The sequence below is a fragment of the Pleurodeles waltl genome, chromosome 3_1, assembly GCF_031143425.1.
Source record: "Pleurodeles waltl isolate 20211129_DDA chromosome 3_1, aPleWal1.hap1.20221129, whole genome shotgun sequence".
Taxonomy (NCBI): Eukaryota; Metazoa; Chordata; class Amphibia; order Caudata; family Salamandridae; genus Pleurodeles; species Pleurodeles waltl.
The window spans coordinates 1,132,174,218-1,132,191,931 of record NC_090440.1 but is presented as its reverse complement, the minus strand read 5'-3'; positions in this window follow the sequence as shown (position 1 = coordinate 1,132,191,931).

Sequence of the window (17,714 nt, the reverse complement as noted above, 5' to 3'; positions counted from 1 at the left end):
GGAAAGAAGGGGAAGGAGCAAGCATGACCTGGAAAGAAGGGGAAGGAGCCTGCACCACCTGGAAAGAAGGGGAAGGAGCCTGCCCCACCTGGAAAGAAGGGAAAGGAGCCAGCAGTACCAGGAAAGAATGGGAAGTAACCTGCACCACCAGGCAGAGAGGGGAAGAGCCATCCAAACCTGCCAGGAAGGGCAAGGGATCCACGCACCATGTACTGGAGGAGACAAAGCACTGTACGCCAGCGGAGGCTGTCATTTTGACACCTCCACCACCACTAGCTGTCACGGGGCCCCCACCGCCAGCTGAGGAAGTGCAGCCATCAGAAAGTGCAGAGGCTGCCCAGGAGGCTCGTCCATCGAGCACCACACTGCAGCCATCAGACAGTGCAGAGGCTGCCCAGGAGGCTCCTCCATCCACCACTACAGTGCAGCCGTCACCGCCAGCGTACACCATGTAGGCCACACTCCTGTTGCCGATGTGCAAGTTGCCCCTTCCAGAACCAGTGGGGAAGTCACCCACTTTAGTGACTGTGGCCTTGCACTCCCCAGGACAGAGCAATGGGCATGTTGCCCCCTCCAGAACCAGTGGGAGAGTCACCCATCTCAGAGGCTGTGGCCTTGCACTCCCCAGGACAGAGCAATGGGCTTGTTGCCCCCTCAAGAACAAGTGGGAAAATCACCCACTCCAGAGACTGTGGCCTTGCACTCCCCAGGACAGAGGTATGGGCATGGAGCGCCCTCCAGAACCAGTGGGGAAGTTCCAGTATTCGGCTGAGGTGCCCTCCATCCCTCTGAGGTGCCTTCCCACGTGCAAAATGATGCCCCTGCAGTGTTCTCTCCGGATGTGTCAGGATACAGGTTGGACCTTGGACTTTACCCTGTGGCCTTGTGTGCCCTTATGACTTTGAACTAGGCATTGGCCTTTTATTAACATCTGTCTATATTGAGTTTGTGTGGTGGGTTTTCCTATGTTAATACATTGTCAGTACTTCAGCAACCTGGTCTGTGTTTTATTATGCTGTGTGTCGTGTGACATTGGATTAAGTGTGCAGCTGGTTGTGTGTATGGTGTGTGTGTGTCGGTGTGTGTTGTTTTTGTGAGTGTGTCACTGTCGTTTTCCTCCCTCCCTCCCTTGTGTGCTAGGCGGCTGTACTCAATGTCATCCTCTTTGTCGGCATTGGTGTTCCAGGTGGAGCATTACATAGAAGATCATCAGGAAGACTTGCAGTTCTGGTTCCATGGTGGTGTAGTTCTTCCCTGTGCCGCCAATGGTGAGTCCTTTCACTTCTCAGCTCTGTTTCTGCCAGGTTTTTGTTGGCGTTGGTGCCACCCTGGAAAAGGTGGTAGTTTGCTGTGTCTTAATATGGTGGGCGGTACTTTGTCTTCCGCCTGGCTGTTGTTGACTACCACCGTGGTAAGTGTTATTTCCACCCTGGGGTTTGTGTGGTACATTGGCTGTCAATGGAAGTTATCACCAACATGGTCATAATTTGGTGGTAATTACTGCCATCCTGTTGGTGGTATTACCGCCACTTTATCACTCACCGCCAGAGTCGTAATGAGGGCCTTAGGCCCATATTTATACTTTTTGACGCACAACTGCGCCAACACAGGTACATGAAAGAAAGTGGAGAGTCAATTACGATGATGCATGTAAACTGACCAACAAAACATCTCTGAAAAAATATGAGCATGCCATCCGCAGAGCTCGGTTAAATGATTTGCAAATAGGATCAACCACTCTTCAAATTCTTCAAAAGAAATCTACAACAATGTAAATTCCTTTTTAAAGCCTAATTTACTTGATGTTGGCACTCCCTCTTCAAAGGAGCACTGTGAATTAATGGTGGATCACTTCTTTGGGAAAGTGAGGAACATTGATGATTCTGTATTGTCATGTTTTAAGGGCAAAATGAAGGAGTGACTAAAATTAAGAATATTGAAACCAAACTTTCAAACTTCTCCCTGCTGAGCAAAGAGGAAGTTGTATGTATGGCAGGCTCGGTTAAATCAAGCTCACCACTTCCCACGTACTCTTTTGTATCACGCTCCCATCATACTGGTGATACAAGTACATTAGACATTCCCCCGCACCTTCACATGGCACCTACTGCCGGCGGCATTGCAGGATGCTCTCTTCTGAGAGGAACTACGCACTAAAATTATTGATTACTTTACCCATAACAAAGACTCAATAAAATCACCCTCCACACTTTGGGAAGCCTTCAATATAGTAATTAGAGGCTCCTGCATCATAAAACAATCCAGGGTCTTAAAGGTGATTCATGTATCCCTATCCAGACTTGAGCAAGAAATTGCACCTCAGAAACACAGTACTAACAGTCCAAGGACACTGTTATCTCCACCAGCATCCAAGATAAACTGTTGGAGTTCCAGAAGGAGGCCCTTCGTGAAACCTGCAATCTATATCACAAATCACAGGCCCACCAGTATGGAGAAGGGGATAGGCCAGGCAAAACACTTGAAGGGCTACTCCGCCCTACACAGGTCCCATGTTAAATTGCTCAACTTAAAGACTCTGACTCGAATCTTGTAAGATGTAATGTCCACCTTTCATTCTAAATTATATACAGCTTCCTGATACTCACCAAGACCAAGCTCACAGAATACCTAGATACCATACAACTTATATGGCTCGATCACGTCCACCGTGTCTATGCAGATTCCCCCATTCCTACCAGAGAAATAGTCCATGTTCTAAGCAGTCTAGCTAGATACAAGGTGCCAGGCCTTGATGGAATCACCAAATTCTTTTATAAGGAATATGCATCCCTTTTAGCCCCACACCTCCTGGTCATGTAACAAGATCCCCTACACACTGGCTCACTCCTATCCTCTTTGCGGGAAGTGATTATAATCACTCTCCTCAAACCTGACAAGCCGAAAGACCAGTGTAACTCGTACAGGCCCCTATCACTCATAAACATAGACAACAAAATCTTTGCCAAAGTACTTGCTAATCGCCTGCTATCAAACATAGTGTAGCCTGACCAATCAGGCTTCACCCTGGGCAGGGCTACACCGCACAACCACCAGACAATTTTTGCTTTCACACACCACCTAAGCTGTCAGATTTATGTGGTTGCAGCCCTCCTAGATGCCACCAAGGCATTCAGTTGCCTCAAATGGACCTACCACTTCCCTCTGTTGGCAAGGATTAGCCTCAGTACATGCTTCATTAAACAAATCCAACTCTTATACACAACCCAAGGCCCGAATGAGGTAAATTGGCTGCATCTCTGACCCCTTCCTGGTGATCCAAGGTGCTTGACAGAGATGCCCACTTTCTCACCTACTCTTCGCCATCCTTACCAGGGTGCTCCAATGTCACGTCAACAGAGAACTAGGTTTCACCACTAGGGGCTTCGACGTTTCAATGTATGCCGACGAGAAAACCTGCATGTAACCCCGAGAAAACCTGGCCCCGCTAATATGTGAGGTAGTAAAATTTGGTGACTATTCTGGTATGCAGGTCAATTGGTCCAAATCCATAATATTTCCTCTCACTGCTAACACTCAACCCTTTCCCTCAGAATACCCCATAACGTGGGCAGATGAACCGATTAAGTATCTAGGGATATACTGCAGCACAGATCCAGAGGTGTTATGGCAGGCAAACTACGGTAGAGTCATGTCCTGGTTGGAGGACAGGATGCTGATTTTGTCCAAATGCCCGTTTCCATAGCTGGTCGCAATGTGACTGTAAAAATGGTAATCCTAGCCAAATTACTGTACCTCTTCCTAAATGTTCCCCTCTCACTCACAAATCAATTCCTCAAACGATTGAGGTCCAACCTGATATCATTGGTATGGGCTTTTAGGCAACTCCAGACATGGAAACTCCTCACCTTACCACTTGCTCAGGGTGGTCTAGGGCCCCGAATATGACACTTCACGCCCTTTGTGCTGAAGCTCAATTTTTACATTTCTGGCTCTACCCTGCACCATGTAGCTTTTGGACAACTCTCCAATAGTGACTAGTTCAAATATGGGATCTCTGTGCACTCTTAGGGCCACATTTATACTTTTTGACGCAAAACTGCGCTATCGCAGTTTTGCGCCAAAAAAATTAGCGCCGGCTAACGCCATTCTGAAGCGCCATGCGGGCGCCGTATTTATTGAATGGCGTTAGCCGGCGCTAGCAGACCGGCGCTGCCTGGTGTGCGTGGAAAAAAAACACGTACACCAGGCAGCGCCGGCGTTGGGGAAAATGGCGTTAGGGCGTCTTAAAATGGGGCAAGTCAGGTTGAGGCAAAAAAATCACCTCCACCCGATTTGCGCCATTTTTAACGATGCCCAGACGCCATTTACATGACTCCTGTCTTAGTAAAGACAGGAGTCATGCCCCCTTGCCCAATGGCCATGCCCAGGGGACTTATGTCCCCTGGGCATGGTCTTTGGGCATTGTGGCATGTAGGGGGGCACAAATCAGGCCCCCCTATGCCCAAAAAAAATATTTAAAAAAAAAAAATGATACTTACCTGAACTTACCTGAATGTCCCTGGGATGGGTCCCTCCATCCTTGGGTGTCCTCCTGGGGTGGGCAAGGGTGGCAGGGGGGGTCCCTGGGGGCATGGGAGGGCAGCTGTGGGCTCATTTTGAGCCCATAGGTCCCTTAACGCCTGCCCTGACCCAGGCGTTAAAAAGAGACGCAAATGAGGGGTTTTTTGCCCCGCCCACTCCCGGGCGTGATTTTTGCCCGGGAGTATAAATACGACGCATTTGCGTCGCAGTCATTTTTTTACACGGGAACGCCTACCTTGCATCTCATTAACGCAAGGAAGGCGTTCACGCAAAAAAATGACGCTCATTCCTATTACTTTGGCGCTAGACGCGTCTAACGCCAAAGTATAAATATGGCGTTAGTTTTGCGCCGAAATTGCGTCGAAAAAAACGACGCAAATTCGGCACAAACGGAGTATAAATATGGCCCTTAATGACTTGCACTTGGGAGCTGAAAGGGTGTAAATACCGAAAAGAAGAGTATAGGTGTCAACCTTCCCGGATTCGAGTTTTAAGGATGCTGTAAGCAGAGTTTACATAATACTTCCTTAGTAACTGGGCTACAAGCACGTCCAGTTAAAATTAATGAAAAGCAAAGATTGTTGTCATGAGGGGGCACATATTTAAAGTATACAATCTGCAGTATAGGCAGCAAGATGGCCAACAGACAGCACATGAATTGCAGGTCCCAGCCCGTAAAATGTATCCTGCACCATCCTCCTGCCCTGAAAGACCTGCACCTGCGCGGAGGATGCAACAACTGCAGCAATGCGGAGGACGTCTTGTGGAGTGTGCCCGTCGGCACTGCAGCCATTCTAGGAACCGGGGAGCTGATGGCTTGAGAAGTGTTCTGGCATGAAGCCTGCTCCGCCTCTGCGGCTCAGGCAATCTGAGTGCCCCGCACTGGCCCTAGGGCTTGGAGTGGCGGACGTCAGTGGTGGAGCCAGTGGAGGGAGGAGGTCCAGCACCCCACCCTCTGGTCAGAGAGCCAGCCATGGAAATTGACCGTGCAACCCCGTGCCTTCTGTCAACCACTTTGTACTACCCCTGCAGGGCTCCACGGGCAGAAATCAAGACTGTGGAGTGCATGAGATGGCATGGAAAGGGTTGAGGAGAAGAGAGCACCTCTCAACACTATATGCACCATCTATCTCACTTGTTCATAACTCTATGGTACCATCTTTCCTGGACAAGGGCGCAATCAACCTTGCACGTAAACACAACCGCAATCTATTCTTAGACCTTTATCCTAGCAACTAATTTCTCCCTTCATTTGAAAACACTACACACACACCTCCAACATTTTTGGATACATTGCACCACAAGTCGCACCAAACACAACTCCTTCCATCCCCCCTAACTCCCTTACAGCATCGGAACGCACATTTACCTTCCCTTCTCAAGGTAAACTGATAACCCACCTCTACAATATCACGCAGACCTCATCACCAGTTGTAACCCCGCACACACAACGGTATTGGGAGGAGGAATTTGACCAGGCCCTCACAGATGCATAGTGGTCCTTCTGAGTTAACTGGAACTCCTCTCTAGCAACAATAGACTTTGGCTAATTCATTCCAAATTCCTCCATCCACTTTAACGTACCACTCTCAGCTTTTTGAAATGGGCCTCATTCCCCACCCCGACTGCTGGCACTGTAACTCTTCCCCAGTCTCTTTTATTCACCTTACCCGGTTCTGTCCAAAAGTGGCCTCCTTCTGGTCGGAGGCCTTTCAGACCATCCACACCATAACTGGCCATTCTCCCCCTTTACCCCTTTTGTGGGTCTGCTGAGTCATGTCAAAGATATGCCCAGCACGTGTCTTCATCTCACCGTGATGTTGCTCCTCTTAGCTAAATGCAGAGTGGTCATCTACTGGTGAAGGAAACCTGCTCCTGCAATTAAAAAATGGTTAGTTGACGTGATAGATGGCCAGGAGCAACTATCCAACTTTTGGTAATTGATGTCTCAATGAACTCAACCTATTGACATATGGGGTCCCTTCATTGCCTTCTTTCATGGCAGAAATTCTGACTCCCCTCGAGCAACTGCTAAGGCAATAGAACCGGGCATTGACTCTTCCTAGACCCCTGCTGCTCAGCGCCTCCAGATGCACCCCTGTTTACCGACCCTGGTACACACCATTATGTTAATTTAACTCCATATGCAATTGTCTAAATGTGTGCTTTAGTGCCCACCGGACCACATTTTTCAATTCACACATCCATTGGATGACCTACTGATTCTAGTAGCATCTATATACAAACTGTGGCATTGGTTTGCTTTGTTAAACTGTTGTGTTATAAATGCCAATAAGGAAAACTTATTTAAAAAAATCAGGCTCACCAATTGATCCTGCTCCAATAGACATCCTAGTGAAAGGGGGAGATGCAATGCTTTCCGCTTTGACAGAGTTATACAATCTACCATTGAAAAATTGCTGTGTCCCGGAGGAATGAAAACTCTGTTATCCACCTTTACTTAAGAAACCTACTCTAGACCCTGTGGTGGTTGAAAACTATAGACCCATATCCCTACTTCGTGGTCCGAGGAAAATCTTGGAGAAGAACATAAATAGGAACCTTCCAGAATACCTAGATGCCATTAGCATTCTTTTGTGCTGGTTATAGTACAGAAACAGCACCTCTCAGGTCCCGGAAGATCGTAAAATGGTCCTTGATAAGGGCAGCTCGGTGACACTGATTCTTCCCAACCTTATTGCCACTTTTCATACAGTTTCCCACTCCATTCTATTGCATCATTTGAAAGGATAAGGCATTACGGGGAATGCCTTGCAATAGCTTGCCTCATTCCTGGATAAGCAGGACTTTCAAGTTAGTAAGGGACCGTTCTATTCAGCCAGTCATCAGGTGAAATGAGGGGGTCCCACAGGGCTCCGAGCCCCACACTTTTCAATATATATGAACATCCACTATCGGATATCATCGACTCTTTTGGCTTCACAATGGTGTAGTATGCTGATGATACACAGTTAATTGTCTTGCTGTCGCCTGATACCAGCACTACCTCTATGATACTTAGGCCCATATTTATACTTTTTGACGCTAAACTGCGCTAACGCAGTTTAGCGTCAAAAAGTTTTGCGCCGGCTAACGCCATTCTGAAGCGCCATGCGGGCGCCGTATTTATTGAATGGCGTTAGCCGGCGCAAGCAGACCGGCGCTGCCTGGTGTGCGCGAGAAAAACCACGTACACCAGGCAGCGCCGGCGTAGGGGGAAAATGGCGCATGGGCGTCTTAAAATGGGGCAAGTCAGGTTACGTCGAAAAAATCGTCGTAACCCGACTTGCGCCATTTATTTTCGACGCCCATCCCCCATCAACATGACTCCTATCATTGTAAAGATAGGAGTCATGCCCCCTTGCCCAATGGCCATGCCCAGGGGACTTCTGTCCCCTGGGCATGGTCATTGGGCATAGTGGCATGTAGGGGGGCACAAATCAGGCCCCCCTATGCCAAAGAAAATTATTAAAAAAAAATAAAAAAATACTTACCTGAATGTCCCTGGGGTGGGTCCCTCCAGCCTTGGGTGTCCTCCTGGGGTGGGCAAGGGTGGCAGGGGGGGTCCCTGGGGGCAGGGGAGGGCACTCTGGGCTCATTTTGAGCCCACTTGTCCCTTAACGCCATGCCTGACCCAGGCGTTAAAAAGCGGCGCAAATGCGCCGTTTTTAGCCACGCCCACTCCCGGGCGTCTCTTTTGCCCGGGAGTATAAATACCACGTAAAGGCCTGGGAGTCATTTTTTAGACGGGAACGCCTCCCTTGCATATCATTAACGCAAGGAAGGGGTTCACGCTAAAAAATGACGCACATTCCGGGAACTTTGGCGCTATTCGCCTCTAACGCCATAGTATAAATATGGCGTTAGTTGGCGTTAGTTTAGCGTCGAATTTGCGTCGAAAAAAACGACGCAAATTCGGCGCAAACGGAGTATAAATACGGCCCTAAATACCTGTTCAGAGAAAGTGTCTAAATGGATGTCAGCCAGCTGCTTAAAATGAAACAGGGAGTAAACAGAGAATGTGGTTATGGGCAGTAACTCATCCCTCTGGCAGCAGATTAGTTGGTCCCCTGCTCTACAGGAATGCCCAATTTCCAGGATTGAAGTGAAGAGCCTAGGGATCACCTTAGATAATCATCCCTCTATGGCATCAAAAGTAAAAAAAAGGCAGCTGGTATCTGTTTTGGTCCCCTGACAGCCCTTAGGAAAACTCTGAAATGGCAACCTGGTGGAGCCATGTACAGTGGTCCCAGGACTAATTCTATCACGCCTCAGCTATGGCAGATCACTGTACCTGGGCAGCCCTATTTCAGTAATTAAAAAACTTTAAATTATTCAGAATGCTGCAGCCTGATTACTATTAGATATTCCAAAAATGCAGTCTGCCCAGGCAGCACTGAAAATCCTTCATTGGCTGCCAGTATGTTGCAGAGTACAATTTAAGGTACTATGGCCATCAGTACGACCCTGGTGGTGAATGATAAAGTGGCGGTGATACCGCCAACAAGCTGGCGGTAACTACCGCTAAATTATGACCATGGCGGTGATAACTCCCATAGACAGCCAATGTACCACGCAAATCGCCAAGGCGGAAACAACACTCACCACAGTGGTAGCCGGCAACAGCCAGGCGGAAGACAAAGTACCACCATATTAAGACACTGAAGACCTCCAACTTTTTCGGGTGGTACCAATGCCAACAAAAACCTGGCGGAAAAAGAGCTGAGAAGTGAAAGGACTCACCATTGGAGGCACAGGGAAGAACTACACCATCATGGAACCCGAACTGCAAGTCTTCCCGATGATCTTCTACGTAATGCTCCACCTGGAACTCCAATGCCGACAAAGACGACAATGGTAACTGCCGCCTAGCACACAAGAGAGGGAGGGAGGAAAATGACAGTGACACACGCACACACGACACACACCTGACACACACACACCATACCAGCTGTACATAAAAAACAATGGTGCACAACACACTGCATAATAAAACACAGACCAGATTGCTGAAGTACTGACAAATTATTAGCATAGCAAAACCCACCACACGAACCAAATATATACAAATGTTCATAAAGGGACAATGTCCACTCCAAAGTCAAAAGGGCACACAAGGCTGCAGGGCAAAGTCCAAGGCCCAACCTGTATCCTGACACATCCGGAGAGAACACTGCAGGGGCATCATTTTGCAAGTGCGAAGGCACCTCAGGGGACGGGGGGCACCTCAGCCGAATATGGGAACTTCTCCTCTGGTTCTGGATGGGGCAACATGCCCATTGCTCTGTCCTGGGGAGTGCAAGGCCACAGTCTCTCAGGTGAGTGACTTGCCCACTGGTTCTGGAGGGGGCAACATGCCCATTGCTCTGACCTGGGGAGTGCAAGGCCACAGTCTCTCAGGTAGGTGACTTGCCCACCGCTTCTGGAGTGGCAACATGCCCATTGCTCTGACCTGGGGAGTGAAAGGCCACAGTCTCTCAGGTGGGTGACTTGCCCACCGCTTCTGGAGTGGCAACATGCCCGTTGCTCTGTCCTGGGGAGTGCAAGGCCACAGTCTCTCAGGTGGGGGACTTGCCAACTTCTTCTGGAGGGGGCAACATGCCCATTGCTCTGTCCTGGGGAGTGCAAGGCCACAATCTCTCAGGTGGGTGACTTGCCCACCGCTTCTAGAGGGGGCAACTCGTACATCAGCCCCTGGAGTGTAGCCTACATGGTGTCCGCTGGCAGTGATGGCTGCAGTGTGGTGGTAGATGGAGGAGCCTCCTGGGCAGCCTCTGAACTGTCTGATGGCTGCGCTGTGGTGGTGGATGGTGGAGCCTCCTGGGCATCCCTCCACTGCCTGATGGCTACACTGTGGTGGTGGATGGAGGAGCGTACTGGGAAGCCTCTGCACTGTCTGATGGCTGCACTGTGGTGGTGGATGGTGGAGCCTCCTAGGCAGCCTCTGTACTGTCTGATGGCTGCAAGTCCTCAGCTGGTGGCGGGGGCCAGTGACAGCTGGTGGTGGTGGAGGTGTCAGCCTGACAGCCTGCGCTGGCATAGAGTGCTCAGTCTCCTCCAGTACATGGGGCTTGGATCCCTTACCCTTCCTGGCAGGGGTGGATGGGCACTTCCCCTCTGCCTGGTGGTGCAGGCTCCTTCCCCTTCTTGTCTGGTGGTCCTGGCTCCTTCTCCTTCTTCAATGGATGTGTGGTATCCTTACCACCACGAGTAGATGGTGCTACCACTGTTCCCTTGGACTGTTTGGCTGAGGTGCTGGGTTGTGTCCTTGGTACCCTGCCCATACGGGCACGACGGGCAGGGAGGGGTAGGTAAGAGGTAAAATTGGGAAAGGAAAAGCTTCTTAGGGACGATGGGGTGGGAGGAGGGAGGAGTAATGGGAGTGGAGATTGAGGGAGTGGTTGTTGGAGGTCTATGTCTGCTGGACTTGGGTGCAGATGTGAGGTGGATGGGGGTTGTGAGTGCTTGCGTTTGTGTCCTTTAGGAGGGGGAGACAGACAGGGTTGGTGAGTACAGAGGGGACGCGTGCATGGCTGTTGTGGAGGTGTCTGCCAGTGAGGTGTGTGTTCTGCTTGGTGTTGGTGATGATGGTAGTGGGTGTGGATGTGGTGCATGCAGGTGTGATTGTGGACGTGACTGGGAGGAAGGTGGTGGAAGAGGAGGAGGGGGAGACAGTGGAGGCAGTGGATGTTGTAGTGTCTGCAACTGTATGGTGCTTGCATGAGTGCTTGTGGGATGAAGTGTGGTGCTTGTGTTTGCCTGTGCCACTCTTGGGTGTTTTCTTGTGTGTATGCTCATCTGTATGTGTGCCTGGGATGGGGTGGGGTTAAGAAGAATGGGACTGGGAAGTGGTATTTGGGGGGGACAGTAGAAACAGGGACAATGGCTGCTATCAGAGAGGAGGCCAGAGCCTGGATCGATCTCTGTTGGGCCGCCAATCCACTGTGAATGCCCTCCAGGAATGCATTGCATTGCTGCATCTGAGATGCCAGCCCCTGAATGGCATTCACAATGGTTGATTGCCCTACAGAGATGGATCTCAGGAGATCAATGGCCTCCTCACTCAGGGCAACAGGCCTCACTGGGGCAGGGCTTGAGGTGCCTGGGGCGAAGCAGATGGCCATCCTCCTGGGTGAGCGGGCACGGGCAACTCACTGAGGGGCTACTGGGAGGGTGGTGTTGTTACGGGGAGTGGCGGCTGTACCTGCAGCTGGGGTGGTCACAGATGTGTCGGCCACCACCAGAGAGCTCCCATTGGAGAAGGTATCAGAGTCTGTGTTGTCTCTTACAGTCTCTGTCGTGGTGCTCCCCTTGCCTTCCGTCCCACTGATTCCCTTGGCGTTGGTGGACTCTGCCTCCAGGGTCCTGTGGGACGCAGCTCCCTCTGTCGCCGGTGCCCCTGATCCTCCACCAGATGATGCTAATGCACACAAGGACAGGATGACAAAACAAGAAAGGGGGGAGACAAAGGATACACTTGGTCAGTGACCGCACCAACACCACCATTGGCATGCACATCACCGTCACAGAAACGGAACAGGCTTAAGCACTATGCATTGCACTACCATTGATATGGCTAGTCACTAAGGCAAGATGAGGACCACACACCATCAACTGCAGCACACCAGGGACCCACGATGCCCTGCCTGAAATGGAGTACTAACAAGCTAGGCAACCTGTATTTGCCATGCAACCATTACCCTTTACCCTTCAGTTGACCAACGCTGCAATGTCTGGCCTGGGCTTAGGGGCACCCACTAACAAACATCCACCACCCGGATACCACCCCACCAGTCAAAATATGTAATGGTACCCACTTTACGCACCCCCTTGTGGCTGCTGTGATTCCCTCAAGCGCCCATCCAGCTCAGGGTAGGCCACCACCAGTAGGTAGGCCATCGGGGGTCAGGGTCCGAGGGGCACCCCTTCCTCATTGGGAGGCCACCCCCAGCTGGGCCTCCATGGTCTTCTGTGCCCAGTGTCCAAGGTCCTCCCACCGTTTCCGACAGTGGGTGCTCCGCCTGCCATTGACCCCCAGGGTTTCACATCATTGGCGATGGCACGCCATAATCCCTTCTTTTGATGAGCGCTGACCTGCAGATGTAATACAGACAGGAGAACTCCATTAAACAAACATGCCAGCCTGTCAGACACATGGCCCACCATAGCCGATTTTATCACCATTGACACACACATAGGTCAGCTCATAACATGTACCCGCCAACAGACAATTCCCCCACCCCTCACCCACTCTTACACAATGCCTTCAAACACATCTCCATGTATCCATGACACATGCATCGTGGCCAAAGTGTACTCACCTGTTGGTCTGGAGACCCATACAGCTGTCTGTACTGGGGTAGGACCCCATCCACCAGTGACTCAAACTCCTCCGAAGTGAAGGCTGGGGCCCTTTCCCCGGTCACACGGGCCATGGTAGGTCCCAGACACAGGTCACAGCAGCACACTCCTATTGATGTTCAGGAGACAAGTGAGGAATCAGATAGAAAATGGCAGTCACGTCCACGGCGGTGTACACCGTTACCACCGGCATACATCCTCATTGGCCAGTGTACTCCATAGGGCCCAATATTATCCAGTGAGGAATTGCACAGCGGTGCAAGAATGCCTACTGCCACGACACCCAACGTCGGCAAAATTACCTCACTTCCACCTGTCCCTCCATACAGGACAGGCTGTCGCCAATTCAGGGGAGGGAAATAGGCCTATCGACAATTACTGTGTCACAGGTTATATAGGTAGATACTTTGACATGTACACTGTCCCAATACATTAGTGCACCTTGTGGACTGCTGTTGTGGTTTTGTTGTTCCAATTGTGACAGCCTACTAACTCTTGAGTCCCTTAGATACCTAATGCTGTGGATGAATAGGAGGTGGAGACATACCCCCATGCACTGGTGGACTTAGCTACTCTGGAGGACAGGCACATTATGCTCACTTACAGACTGGACAGGACCACAATCACAGAGCTGTGGGCCCAGTTGGAGCCTGACCTGATCTCATCTATCAATCATCCGACTAGGATCCCCTCTCTTGTGCAAGTGCTAAAAGTGCTCCATTTCTTGGCGGCAAGTACCTTCCAAGTGACAGAGGGCTTAGCATTAGGGATGTCACAGCCAGTGTTCTCAATTGTGCTGGCAAGAGTTTTGTCTGCCCTGGTAAAACAGATATGCAGCTACATATCTTTCCCCCAGGTGGAAGGTTTGGCCACTGTGAAGACTGGATTCTATACAAAGGGACATATCCACAATATCATTGGGGCGATTGACCAGACACATTTTGCATTTGTCCCCCCTCCACCCTGCCAGAATGAACAGGTTAACAGGAATTGTAAGAGTTTCCACTCCATGAATGTGCAGATGGTGTGCGCCTGGCTGACGAGTACATCTCCCACATCAATGCTACGTATCCTGGGTCGTTGCATGATGGCTTTGTCCTGAGGAATAGCAGTATCCCAAATGTGATGGTCCAACTACAGAGGCACAGGGTGTGGCTAATAGGTGAGCCTTGGTACCCACGCACTGTATGTTAGTGTATGCCCCTGGTGTTAACTTCATAGGATAGTGTGTGGCTAAATGTTGTCCCTCAATACCTGCAGGTGACTCTGGCAATCCAAACCTATCATGGCTTCTCAACCCTGTGAGGAATACCAGGACAAGGGCTGAAGAACGATATAATGAGGCACATGGGCGAACCAGAAGGATCATCGAGAGAACCTTCGGCCTCCTGAAGGCCAGGTTCAGGTGCCTCCATCTGACAGGTGGATCTCTGTGCTACTCACCCGAGAAGGTTTGCCAGATAGTAGTGGCATGTTGCATGTTGCAAACCTGACCCTCAGACTCCTATACCTTTTCTGCAGGAGGAGGAAACTGGAAATGCCACTCTGGCTGCAGTAGACCCTGATAACAGTGAGGATGAAGAGGCTATAGATGAGGCTGAGGACAACAGAACCACAGTTATCCGGCAGTACTTCCAATGACACACAGGTGAGTCAGTGCAACTTCACATTTCTATGACTATTGGTGTATTATGTGTGGCTGTGGCATGATGGCATTGCCCCCATTGCACCTCTACTTACTGTCACCTATGGATTATCATTTTACAGATGTTGGTGCAATGACAACTGTGTACTGATGTGCTGACTACAGCCAGCTACAGGTCATTATTTTTATGCTCTCACACTGCACAGTTCATTTGCAACGGATGGAACTGTTTCCATTAATACACTGTTTCAACACATGAGATACAAGTATTTGAGTTGTTTTCAAGAGTGTTTATTGTAGTGCTAATAAATTGAGGGGAAGTGCAATGGAATTGGGTGATGATGGAAGAAAGTCCAGATTATTATTCCAGCCTGTTTATAGCACAGGTGCCATAGGAAGGGGAGCACAGGCAATTCAAAGTGGACAATGTGACAGGGTGGGAGACAAGGGGGACAATCAGGAGAGTATCATGTCCTGGCAGTGGTCTTGGCAATTGCCTCTGGCTTCTGTCTGGGTTGCAGGGAATGTCGGCGGGTGGTTCACCTTCTGCAGAGGGAGGGGTGCTGGTGGCCTGTGGGTCCTGTGACGGGGCCTCGTGGACACTAGTGGCATCAGAAGTAGAGGGCTGGTCAATGGACTGGCAAGTGGTAGCTGGCCAGCTGGTGTGCTGTTGCCTCCATCATAATGTTGGCCATGTCTGCCAGCACCCCTGCTATGGAGATCAGGGTGGTGTTGATGGCCTATAAGTCCTCCCTGATCCCCTGATACTGTCACTTCTGCAGCCGCCTGTTCTCCTGCACCTTGTTAAGGATCTGATCTTTCTTGTCCTGGGATGTTTGGAATGCTCCCAGTATCTCTGAGAGTGCCTCCTGGAGAGTCGGTTCCCTGGTCCTGTCCTCCATCTGGCACTCAGCAGTCCCCCCAGTGTCCCTGTTGGCCTGTGCCGTTGTCCCCTGAACGGTGTGCCCACTACTACTGACCCCAGGTTCATGATTGTCTTGGGTATGTGGTGTGGCCTGGGGTCCCTGTACAGGTGGGCACATTGCTGATTGACATGTCCTGGGGACAGAGGTGTGGGTATGTTGGGTAGGTGCTGTGGTGTTAGATCCTGATCGGGGAAGGCTCTGTGGTAGTCTGTGAGTGGGCTTGGGTAACCGGCTGTTCCTTGGTCCCTGATGGGCCAGGTAGGTCATCCAGATCCTGAAGTCCAGAGTTACTGTCATCACTGGGGGCATCTTCTGTTGGGAGACTGGATAGTCGTGGCACCTCCTCTCTACTGACATTGGCTGGGTTACCTGTTGGGATGTAAGTGATGTATTATGCTTCATGTGTGTGACATATAATGTACATCCCTGGCTTCCCCTCAATCGTTGGTGCTGCCCTGCCACCATTTGCTTGTGTATGGTGATGTATTGTGGTATTGTTAGTTTACCTATGCTCTGCATGCTTTAGTGACGGGTGTCCATGCAGGGCTGGGAGGGGTGTCCATGCATTTGTATAGCATGCAGAGCCTGGCATTTTGGTTAGTCAAATGTGTTGGTGCAGTGTGTGGGATGGAGTCAAGTGATGGGATGAGGTTGAGGGGGTGTGATGACATGCAGGTATGGGGGTGATAAGTGTTAAATGTTGACTTACCAGTGTTCAGTCCTCCGGCTACTCCAGGGAGTCCCTCAGGGTGCAGTATTGCCAGTACCAGCTCATCCCATGCTGTGAGCTGTGGGGGAGAAGGTAGGGGTCCACCGCCAGTTCTCTGCATGGCAAGCTTGTGCCTTGCTGCTTTGGAACATACTTTCCCCGTAGGTCGTTCCACCCCTTCCTGATGTCATCCATTGGTCTTGGGTGCTGTCCCACAGCATTGACCCCGTCCACGATTCTCCACCATAGCTCCATCTTCCTTGCAATGGATATCTGCTGTACTTGTGCTTCAAACGTCTGTGGCTCTACCTTGACAATTTCCCCCACCATGACCCTTAACTCCTACTCAGTGAAACGGGGGTGCCTTTGTGGTGCCATGGGTGTTGTGTGGTATGTGTTGGTGAGAGTGTGTTGTTTAATGTGGTGGGGTGTGTGATGTGGAGTGCGTGAGGAATGCATGGGTGTGAGTGGTATGTTTGTCTAGTTGTCCCTGTGCTGTTTGTGTCAATCTCCTGGCAGTAGTTGTTGGTAAAGGGTTGTGGGTAATGTGGGTGTGTTTTTTATAGTGGTGTGGGTGTATGGATGTGGGGTGTGTATGACTGTCAGGTGTGTGTTTTTCGTATTGATGAATGTAGTGTTCTTTTGTATATGGGTGTCCATTCTGAGCGTGGTGGTATGTACCACCAATGTTTTACCGCCGTTGAATGTCCGCCGTGGTGATTCGTGGGCCATTATGTTATGGGCGTTGTTTTGTTGGAGTAATGGTATGGGTTTTGGAACTGCCAGTTTATCATTGACCTTTGGTTTAGCGGATTTGTGTATGTGGCTGTATTCTGTCGGATTGGTGTGTGTGTGTGTCATAATTTGGTGAATGGGTATTCGCCACCGCAGCAGTGTGTTGGCGGCCGTCAGCATAGTGGCATTTACCACCAATCTCATACTGAGGGCCTATGTCTTGTACTTTGAAGCAAATATAAAGTGGGCCCAAAAGTACTCCATCAGCTGATTACACCTTTTCAATCTAATAAGGCCCTCTATCATAATAATTTGAACTTCTGGCCGATCCCAGAATCAACAGAGCTAAAAACTCCTTGTCTATGAACCTGAGAAAGGAAAACAATTTCATTAGTTTTAGGAAGCAGTTCCAAACTTAACTTTTGCTGTAACCAGTCTTCATCTCACTTTAGCAATACCTATCAGCGCTGGGAAGCCCGGAGGTGGGTAACCATAAGCTTTATAGAATTGCTGAATAGAATAGAGTAGACTTGTTCCATGTAGTCCTGGCTTTATTTCTGCTACTCCCTTCTCTGGCACATGTATTGGATCTTCTTATACTAGTTCCATTGGCCTTGTTTTCCCTAGCCCTCCTAGTCCATGGCCCTTCTGCCCCATCCACCACCTAGTTCTTCTGGTCTTCTGGTTGTCTATTCTACCTTGTTCTAGTATATCTGACAATGGGCCCCTCCATCATTTGGGGAAAACCAAACACCTGGTCCAGCACACTCCACCCTCTAAGCCCCTGTAGCTTAAA